The sequence below is a fragment of the Simochromis diagramma genome, unplaced genomic scaffold, assembly GCF_900408965.1.
Source record: "Simochromis diagramma unplaced genomic scaffold, fSimDia1.1 OVJJ01000497.1, whole genome shotgun sequence".
NCBI classification, from domain to species: Eukaryota; Metazoa; Chordata; class Actinopteri; order Cichliformes; family Cichlidae; genus Simochromis; species Simochromis diagramma.
The window spans coordinates 668,878-680,274 of NW_024386912.1; positions in this window are offsets into that span (position 1 = coordinate 668,878).

Genomic DNA, 11,397 nt, shown 5'->3' on the forward strand with positions numbered 1-11,397 from the left:
CAAACGCCTGAAACGCGCTACACTCACGCGCGTTTCAGGCGTTTTGGCGTTTTCGCGACGCAAATCTGCTTCCGAATTTTCGCGGGAGCCGCAATCGCGGGTCATCGCGCCTTTCCATTGACTTTACATGTAAGCCTGACGCTCTGCCCGCCTCTATCGCGTTCGGTGTGAACTCTTCAGGCTTGACCGGAGGCCAGTAGGTGGTTGCCATGGTAATGAGAGTGTTGCCTTCAACAGTGTCATCTTTATACAAGGAGCTGTCTGTCTCTGGACATGTCCCTGAAAAGGATAAACAGAAAAGAATGGATGGATGGATTTATTATCCCTCTCAAATATGAATCAAACAAAAGGTGAGTAAGAATGATTATATATATGTTTTTCTTGTGGTGGTTACCTGTGCAGATGTATACCCAGGGTGAACTCAGGTCACCTCACACAATCCAACCTGAGGAAAAAAAAGTTCAATCAAAGATGAATTATTTAAATGTGAATTCAAAAAAAGTGCCCCCCTGACAGCCAAACCCATCTGTTCTCTGATTGGATTGTTACATTTGTGATTGACATGACATTGACCAATCAGATGAAAGGAAGAAAAATAGGGTCAAAATTTGTACTTGTAACTTGCAGGGGTTTTTTTTTTTTGGCTAAGTCCACACACAAATCTTTTTTACACACACAAATTCTTTTTACACATACGAAACTGATTTACAAGTACAAAATATTTATGACCACATTTTGAGCCCATACTTTAGCCCACTTACAATGAAAACTTAAATAAATCTTGTTCATGGCCTGTGCAGTATGTTAACACTACTGGAAGGAAAAATAACTTGAACTCCAATTTTGAAAACACGACTTTCTGTTTTTTTGCTCTGACTTGTATTATGAGTCTGTGGTCTGGGAGAGAGTCTGTAACTCTGTCTGCAAAATACAGGATATAATGACCAAAGCTGGGCAGTTAATTATATAGTTACTTCTTCAAAAAAGTAACTGAGTTATGCAAACAAAGTTTTTTGCAGCTGTTTACCTAAAAATGCAGCCAAGGCGTTTTTTTAAACAAACATTTCAAACTATTTACAGAACAATCAGCTGTTCTGCATCAAATCTGATGCCACACAAATTATTTGTGCCACTCCAAAAAATCATTCCTGTCCACTATGAGATGAAGGAGAACAACAGCCTGATACCTGCAGGCCTGACAGCAGCAGATGTATCACTGTTGTAACACCTGTAACACTCAGCAGTCGCCTCATTGTTCTGACACACACAACAAAAACTACACTACACACTAACTACACAAGATTTGTGCTAAATGTCACAAATCTCTCACATCTCAAACACGCCGTCACTCCTAAAACTTCCCCCTTCCTTAACATCTAAATGCCATGTTTTGATTGGTCGACATGGTACATTTTTCCACCAATAGGAAAGGCAGAGGGGGTGGGGTTTGTTTTTGCTCACAGGCTTTCGAGCGTTTTCCTTATAAAACGCCGTTTTTACCGTTTCTTCCCGCAGTAAATATAAACAACGACAGTATTCAGGAAGAAAATCAAACATTGCAGATATTTTATCATAACTCTGGTTTTACGTGGCCGATCAACACAGTTTAAAAACTGGTGTAAAGTCCACACTTTTTCCGTCAGTTGTTCTGTCTGTCCTGCTCACATCTCCAATGGTTGTACACGTTGTCATTAACGTGGCTTCACTCCACATCAGCCGCTTTGCTAAAACACCGGTGTCGGCACATAAGGACGCTGTCATAGCCTGTCAACCACGTTGATTAGCTGCGTATATACGAATGTGAATCGCATCATTGGCTGGACTGTGGGATAAGGTGGCATCGTTCTAATCCAGGGGTGGGCAATCTCAGTCCATGAGGGCCGGTGTCCCTGCAGGTTTTAGACGTGTCCCCAAACCAACACAGCTGATTTAAATGGCTAAATTAGCTCCTCAACATGTCCTGAAGTTCTCCAGAGTCCTGGTAACGAACTAATCATGTGATTCAGGTGTGTTGACCCAAGGTGAGATCTAAAACCTGCAGGGACACCAGCCCTCGTGGACTGAGATTGCCCACCCCTGTTCTTTTTTTCTTTTTCTTTTTTTTTTTCTTTTTTTTGTCTGTCCCATTTGGTTCTTTAGCCGTCAGAATTGTTGTCTGAAGACCAACAAGGATACCCAATGGATTTACTTTGCCAAATGGATCATCGTGGCATTGCCGTATTGGTCCATTTGATCGACCTTTGTTTTTATTATTTATTATATTTTATTTTCAGATGTTACAGACGGGACAGACATGAGTGAGGGATAGGAAAGGGAGAAAGAAAGAGGAAGGAAAAGAAAAACAGAAGGGGAGAGGGACAGTGAGAAAGGGGGGGAGAAAAAGAAAAAAAAATCTCCTGGATCACCTGTTGAGAGAAGAAGAATAGAAAACAAGCAAAAAAAAAAACCAAAGCAACATACTAAACACAACACCATCGCATTAATCTAGCTAAGTGTAGACAGCAGAGGTGGGACCAAGTCATTGTTTTGCAAGTCTCAAGTAAGTCTCAAGTCTTTATCCTCAAGTCTCAAGTCAAGTCTCAAGTAATGTCAGGCAAGTCAGAGTCGAGTCTCAAGTCACTGGTGTAAAAGTCCAAGTAAAGTCACAAGTCTGAAATTTTGAATTTCAAGTCCTTTCGAGTCTTTAAAAAAAAAAACGAAAAAAAGCATGTTGCAGTTATATGCTAAATGTAAATATTAGACCATGTAATTTTTAAATCTGTGTTTTTCTCAACACATGACAAAATAGTGAACTTAGAAAATATACACAAATTGTGAAATTGCACCTCTTTAAAATGCAGCTCAATTAAACCTAGCTCCTAGAATAATTTTCACCGACAGTTCTGAGATAAGCTGCATGTTATTCTTGGATGCGCTTGTAGGACCGGCTTTAAAATCGCATGACAAAAATATCATACATAAATAAATGATATTTTTAAAAAAAATATCATTTAAAAAAAAAAAACTGCATCACCAACGTAGCCTGGAAAACATTTGCTAGTTAGATGAAGTCAGCTATCTCATCGTAGCATATTTATATGCATATTTATAATTATACGCTTCTTGGAGTGAGTGCATACACTCGTGAAGTTTAGTAACTTCCGGTCACTGCAACAAGCCCAGGTACAGTTTACCGACGGATGGGTACAGGACCTTGAAATGCACCGTGTAGAAAGTAAAGACCATCGTACGAACAAAGGTAAGTTTACCAGTCTCACAAATCGTCGTCATAAATACACATTCGTTAACCGTTTAGGACCTTTGAGCTCAACGGTAATTAATTAGCAGTGGAAATAATTTCTGGTAGCATCACAGAAATGTAGCAGTGACAATAATACTGTATGCTGTAATCGTACTTGTCACGGCGGGGTGCGCCGATGTGTGTGGAAACAGGACCCAAAAGCAGATGATGACGAGTAGTTGAAAGTTTGAGCAGAAAAGTGATCCTTTATTAGATGACGGCAGAAATAAACCAGGAAACCAAAGTAAACTAACAAAACACTAAGAAACAAAACACTAAACGGTACTGAGACCAAAACCTAAACTATGACAGTGATGGAAAATAACCAGCAAATACTATGACTAAGACTAATGATGAATAACAGAAGAAAACCATAACTAAGACCGAGGTCAAAATAAACAGAACCAGGCTAGAACTAGGGCAGAATAAACAGACGACCCGACAATGGCATGCAGAAAACAAAGGGCTTAAATACAGACATGAGGTGAATCAGGGGAAGTGGAAACATATGGGGAAACAGCTGACAGCCATAAACCTAATGACAGGACCAGGAGAGAAAAGCTAAATACAATTAACAGAGAACACATGACATTGTCAGAATAAAACAGGAAATACTAAAACTAAACATGACAACACAACTTAACAGACCTAATACGTGATGAATAAATACCAAACCCCAAAACATAGAAAACCCAGGAACAATAACCAATAACTGCCTAAACTAAAGGCAAAATAGGAAATAACACAAAAACTAATAACATATCAAAAAATACAAAGAAAAACTCAGAGTGCTGGGTCGGAGACCCAGCCTGTGACAGTACTGGGCAATTGGTGATACAAAACAACTGTTTTACCCTGTGAATGAAAGTATATGTTTTTGTCAATGTACCATAATAACAGAAGCGAAACACAATATTGTGTCAGGACAATTCACTATTTATGCACAATAAATAAAGGAGCATAGCGTGACAATTTCTGTTCAGCGCCAGACTTGCTTGTAACCTATATCACCAATTATGTTAAGAAAAATGACGCATTAACTACAACAGCAGACTGACCTTTGTGGGAATGCTTGGAGCAGACTAACCTGTGAGCTGGAGTGTTCTGGGACGTTATATTTGGTCTTTGAATGGCTGCAATCCAGGCCATCCGTCGCCTCTTTGTTACTTCAGAAACATGGCTCGAACAATTTCTCTTCAACGACGTAATCCGATAACAACCGATCTCTTTACCCGTCGGCTTCCCGTGGCTGTCATGCGACCGGCTATTGCAGTTAATAATACAACAGCTTCTTGACATTTTTGTGTTTCTTTTTATCGCTGTATAACTGATTTTAATTGAAAGCCTGCGTGCGCTAGTACCGCTTGCCATGAGTTCCCAGAATCCTTTGCGGTTCTACCCGTGAATGACGTCACATTTTCAATCTCTATATAATATGCATGTTAAATTTTATATTTGGGGTAAAATATCAAGTCTTTTCAAGTAAACCGGTTCAAGTCCAATTCAAGTCCCAGGTCATTGGTGTAAAAGTCCAAGTCAAGTCACAAGTCTAAGAACATTTTTTCAAGTCAAGTCTAAAGTCATAAAATTAATGACTCGAGTCTGACTCGAGTCCAAGTCATGTGACTCGAGTCCACACCTCTGGTAGACAGCAGTAAATACTAAATATTCAATGTTGTTGTGCAGCACGCAGGACAGACAGCGCACAATGTGCTTTGAAGTAGCAGCCAAGAAAGGTGTAATTTAAGTCTACGAGCAGTGAACACCCGTGTGCACACCTGTGTGGATCAGCGCGCTTGTATTCAAATGGTTTCCACATGTAATGGTCTGCTAGAGGATGTAGCGAGCCATAGCCATAGCCCCGTCCCCCAGGGCATGAAGCAGGCAGGAGGAGATCCAGGCCCCAGACATCCAGAGGCCCCAGAGTGCGAGAGCCCAAGGAGGACCACCGGAGGGGCATCCGTGCCACCCTCATGGGAAGGGCTGAGGATCCCCAGATGAGGCTTCACCCAGTAGCCACCGAGCAGAAGCTAGAGGGGGCTGCACCGGCGTGCCCGCCGGCTCTGCCGGCAGCCAGCTGTGCCAGAGTGAACCGAGCCGCAGGCCCAGAGGCCGGAGGCCCGAGGGCCCCCCGCACCCCGGAGGAGGCCTGACCGAGCAACAGGCGCCAGGCCCCGCCAGGTAGCCACCGGGAGTGAGCCGGTACATACCTGAGTGCCCAGCCCCGGACACCAAGAACCACCAATGCACCGACCCCTGAGGGCATCAGTCACAGGCAGGGAGTGTGGTGAGGGGAGATAGGCCTTGGAGGACCTGGGAGTTCCCAGAGAGGTGGAGTGTAAGACCCGACCTGACATATAGACACAGACAAACAGGCACACACAGACACAAACATGCATTCACACCCTCATGCACACATATACAAACACTCAGCACTCACCCAACATAAGGATTGACATAAATGGACATGTACACACAATCACACTCCCCAAACATACTCTATACCCCGGGTCCAGGTACCCTCGCCCCCAGAGAGGGAAACAGAACCCAGACCCAAGAGATGTTACCCTTCCCCCCGGGGTGGAGGCAAGCAGACCGTCCCAGGCTCCGCAGCAGCAGGGAGGCCAATCGGACAGCCAACATCTCCTCCCAGCCCCCCCCCCCGCCCCAATGGCTAGCAGAGAACGGGGGTGTGTGAAGACCCCATACCTCCCTCCTCCCACTCATGTGTAGTGTTGCTGCGTGTTGTTCTAAAGTGCATTTAAAACACGGGAGAGCATGGTGCTGCTGCTAGAGAGCAGCAGATGTTAGCACGGCCCCTCCCGAGAACCCTCAATGTCTACATGGATTTAAAATTGAGAGGTGGGCACCAGCGCCAGAGGTGGGGTTGAATACACAGACCGTCCACTGGACGCCGTTAACGTGCCCACCCTCAAGGCCCTATATATATGTGTGTGTTATGAGAGTGTGAGTAATGTGGATGTCTAAGTTGTGAGATAAAATTGAGGCACAGGTGGCCAGAAGGGGACAGAGGGGGGGGAATGTCTCCCCTGCACCCTTGTGACACACCCGCACCCCAAGGCCCTACCTGTGTGGGTGAGTGTGGTGGAGCGGGAAGAGGGAGGCAGCCGGGGATGGGGAGGAAAAGGAGGGAGGGGAGGATGCCCCTCCCTAGGGCCAGCTCCCCCGCTGACCCCAGTAGGCACCCCCGTCCTCTGGTACCCACCAAGGCAAGGGAGCCCAGGTCCATCCAGACCGGGGCCTACGGTAGCACTGCCAAGCCCCACAGGACCCGGGGCAGCCCACCCTACCCCACCGCAGAGGAAACTGTACCCACCCCAACATTCAATCGTCTCCCAGACTGCACAAGACAACAGACACCCAGGTTAAGTTTATTCTCCACCTCTCCTATGTCTCTCCCCCACCTGCAGAGTGGACTCCTGCAAGGATGGAACAACCTCCCCGCCAGTTGAAGAGCCCCCCAGTTAGGCCGATGCACAAGAGGCCCCCTGCGCCAAGGCTGAGCCCCCGTGCACCCACCCGCTCACAACCTCGGTGACACACCGACGAGGACCGAAGCCCCCAAGGCCCAGCCAGAGCCCCAGCACGGAGGCGAAGCACCCCCGAACCCCAAACCCCCACGCCTGCCCCGGATCCACTCAGGGGCAGCCAGGCTACCAGGCCAGTAACCTACGTCCACCAGCACAGACCATCCTCCAGCCCCGCTGCACGCAGCCACGAGGAGAACACCCTCTAAGAGCAACCAGAGCCACTAACCAGGTTATGAACACAACCCCCGGGTTAAGCCCTCCAGGGATAACGTCTCTAGGGATTCTCCAGACGCCCTAAGCCCGTCCCAACTCCACATCAACCACAATAGCTAAGGTGGGACCGAACCACGACCCCCTACCACCGCTAGGTGATGGAGCCGATCAAAGGAGCCCAGAGGGATTGATCTAATGTGGTGGCAGAGGCTGTCTCGAGACTAATGTGATCTATTAGATGGTTTCTGTATTGGTTAGAATTAAGATTATTTTTATTTTTCCAGTTCATGAGGACTGTTTTCTTGGCTATGCATAGGGCAGTGAAAACCATGTGGACTGTATTAGTTTCTGTAGTGACCTCATCCAATTTGCCCAACAAGCATACTAAAGGGGAGGTTGGAATTTTACATTTCAGACACTTTGATAAGTCTTCACATATCTCGCGCCAAAACTTCTGCACTGGTGGACAGAACCAAAGAGCGTGGATGTAATTGTCTGTTGTGTTGCCTTGACAGTGTGAGCAGTTGTTGGAAGATGTAAAGCCCATCTGGAACATCCGATGACCTGTATAGTGCACTCTATGTAGTATTTTGTATTGTATTAATTGCAGACTGGGATTTTTAATCAATTTAAAGGTTTTTAAGCATACCTGAGACCAGAAGTTTTGGTCTAAGCTGACTGATAAATCTGCTTCCCACTTTGCAATAGGAAGGGATATTGATTCATCTAATTTAGAAAGTGTTCTGTATATTTTAGATAATAATTTGGGGGATTTAAGAGTAAGGAAATGGGCCGCACTTGGTGGTGTTTGTAATTCAACTTGACTGAGGTTAAATTTATTTTTTACTATGGATTTAATTTGTTGATATTCTAAAAATCTTTTCTTGTTGATCCCATATTGTGCAAGTAGTCTGTCAAATGGAATAAATTCTGTTCCCTCTAATATATGTTCTAAGTATTTAATTCCTTTACAACTCCATTCTGGGAAATTAATCATATTATTGTTTTGTAATATGTCAGGGTTATTCCAGATAGGGGTACGTTTGCATGGGATTAATGAAGACTCCGTTATTTTTAGAAACTCCCACCATGCTGTCAGAGAAAAGCTGATGTTGATACTTTTAAAACATGCATGTCTTTTGATGTTTGAGCTGATAAATGGTAGGTCTGAAATCTCTAGATTATTGCATAGTGCCTGTTCAACATCTAGCCAGGGCTCATCTAAGAAGGTATGTTTTAACCAAGCCCACCCCTGTTCTAATCCCATACAGGAGCAGCCAGTCACTGACTAACACTGCAAAACAGAGTTGTTAAAGTTTTAATTTTAATTTCAATTCAGGTAGATTTTGTTTGTCCACAATGCAGATTTTCTGTGCGCAGAGACGTGCCAGCAGTGGACAATTGTGCACACACGCAGCTTTGAGGGAACATTGGCCCTCATGCCGGTAATCATGAAATGCTTTGAGAGACTAGTCCTCCAGCACATCAAGGACTACCTGCCCCCAGAATTTGACCCCTACCAGTTCTACCAGTTTGCATATTGCGCAAACAGATCCACAGAAGATGTCATGGTGATAGCCCTCCACGCTGTGCTGAGTCACCTAGAGCAGCGGCAGAGCTGCATCCGAATCTTTGTGGACTACAGCTCAGCTTTCAATACAATCATCCCGGACATCCTCATCACAAAGCTGGTCACTCTTGGCCTTGCTCCTCTCACATGTGCCTGGATAAAGGACTTTCTCACAAACCGGCCCCAGACTGTGAGACTCCGCCCTCATCTCTCTTCCACTCGCACACTGAGCACCAGCTCCCCACAGGGCTGTGTGCTGAGCCGCACTCATCCCAAAGAGAGACGAGGCAGCCTACAGAGAGGAAGTACTGAAGCTGGCAGCATGGTGTTCAGAAAACAACCTGGCACTGAACACTAAGAAAACCAAAGAAGTTTTTGTCGACTTCAGGAGACACAGCACTGACTTAGACTCCTTTACATCAACAGGGAGCGTGTGGAGAGGGTCCACACCATCCGGTTCCTTGGTGTCCTCATCTCTGCTGACATCTCCTGGACAGACAACATCTCAGCGGTCATATGTCAAGAAGGCCCAACAGTGGCTGCACTTCCTGAAGGTCCTGAGGAAGTACAAGCTGGACTCCAACCTGCTGCTGACCTTCTACCGCTCGTCTATTGAGAGCCTGCTTACATACTGCATCACAGGTACGACAGCTGCACTAAGACGGACAGAGTGAGGCTTCAGAGTGTAGTCAAGGCAGCACCGAAGATCAACGGCTGCCCTCTCCCCTCCCTGATGGACATTTATTCCTCCCGTTGCCTCAGCAGAGCAGCAAACATCATCAAAGAGAGCTCCCACCCTGGTTTCAACATGTTCAATCTGCTTCCCTCAGGGAAGGTGCATCAGCACAAAGATCCACAGACTCAAGAACAGTTTCCTCCCAAAGACCATAACCACCATGAAGTCACACACGCACCGATAACACAGTCCCATGTATTTATTTACATATTTACTTTTTTTATTCTTTTTTTACACTGGATTGTATATATTGTATTGTATAGTGTGTATATATAGTGTATAATCCCTCTTTGACAGTTGTCAGAGAACACTACAAAACAGTGTTCAGAAAATTCTGCATGCAGTTTTTTTTCATGCTATGTTGTTGAGATAAAAATATCTAACTTGTACAGTATCAGTGAAATGAAAGAGCAGCTGACTAATATAAATGCTGATGCTGATAGTTGTTTTAATAAGACACAGGCTGAATATCAGATCTCAGTGCAACAAGGACTGAGTGACAATCAGATCAGTCAGATAGTGTAAGTTGTTTTTCACCATTGGTATAGCTCAGGGGTCGGCAACCTGCGGCTCTTTAGTCCTTATAGTGCGGCTCCGCGTGGTTTGGGAAAATAAATTAGAAGTATGTAGCTGAAGTTTAATTTATTTATGTTAGTTCTTTTTTTAACTTGTAGTTCTAAATTGGAAGATTATGTTGATAATGAAATATAAAAATAAAATTATATTCTATTATTTTTTCATCGCTCATAATAAGCGTCACACTCGTGGAAGCCGGTGTACCCGCCGAAACGCCGTGCATTTATCGAGACTTTCAACCCCAGGTAGGCCAATTATGGATCTTCGGATCCACATTATGTCAGCAGATGTTCTCCTCCATGAACTATGGTAACAACAAACACGCTCACGCCTCACAGATGACAGCTTAAGATGAAAGTGACTTTGTACAGCCCCGATTTGCAGACGCTTTGTTCAGAGGTTCAGGAGCAGAAGTCCCATTGTAAACATACCACGGCAGACCCGACGATGTTTGCATGAACACGCTTTTCAGCTTCTCTTTATTGACCACTTTTCACACACGGCTGCTGTACGCATACCGGCTGTAGCTTTGCAGCTCACAGCCCGACACACACCAACACAACAGTATAGATCGCACAGACGTTAAGGACGCTCAGGTGCGTCCGCCTCCCCAGCAGCGGCGCTGCAGACCACGCCCCGCCACACACAATAACCAGGTAAAATACATATTTAGGCAGAATTTTGCAAATATCTATTTTACTTTTTTTCTTTCAGCAGCATAGTGCTTTTTTCCAATTATTTTTTAAAAGTCAGGTCAAGGCTCCAAAATCCCAAAGGCGATATAAGGAGGGCGGCTCACAACAGTTTTTGTTTGCTGGATCATTTTAGTTCAGCTGCGTGTCTTTCCTTTTGTTATATTTCTTTAAGAGTTCAAATGTGTTCATTACATAAATAAAATGTAATTTTCTCTGTAGCACTTCATGGATTTCATAAGCAACACACCTTAGTTGTTCACACAAAGCATAAAGGTAAAAAACAATATACACAGTGTTATCATCATATGCCAGAAAGTATTTGCGGCTCCCAGCGTTTTCTTTTGCATGGAAACCGGCTCCAAATGGCTCTTTGGGTGCTAAAGGTTGCTGACCCCTGGTATAGCACAAAGCAACCTGTAACAGGACTGAATACAGTCTGCGCCTATTCTTCAAAAATTATACATTCAATTAATCAAAAAAGGGCTTTATTCTCACAGCTTCTTCCTCTTCTGTTATATTTAAATGCCTTCTTTCCTTAGGACTCTGTATTTGCCACTAGATGGCAGCACTCCTCCACAGCAACATAGCGAGTGAACGTTTTTAGTCTTACACAATATTTGAGCCCTGTGGCCAAGAGAACAGATGCTGCTAAATGTATGATCAGTCTGAGCAACCAAGTTTGATGTCCTAGCCAGTATTCCCTTTGTGCAGGATGACTAAAGAAGGATAGTTATGACAATTACATCAGTGTGAACATGGTAATCTTTGAGCTCAGA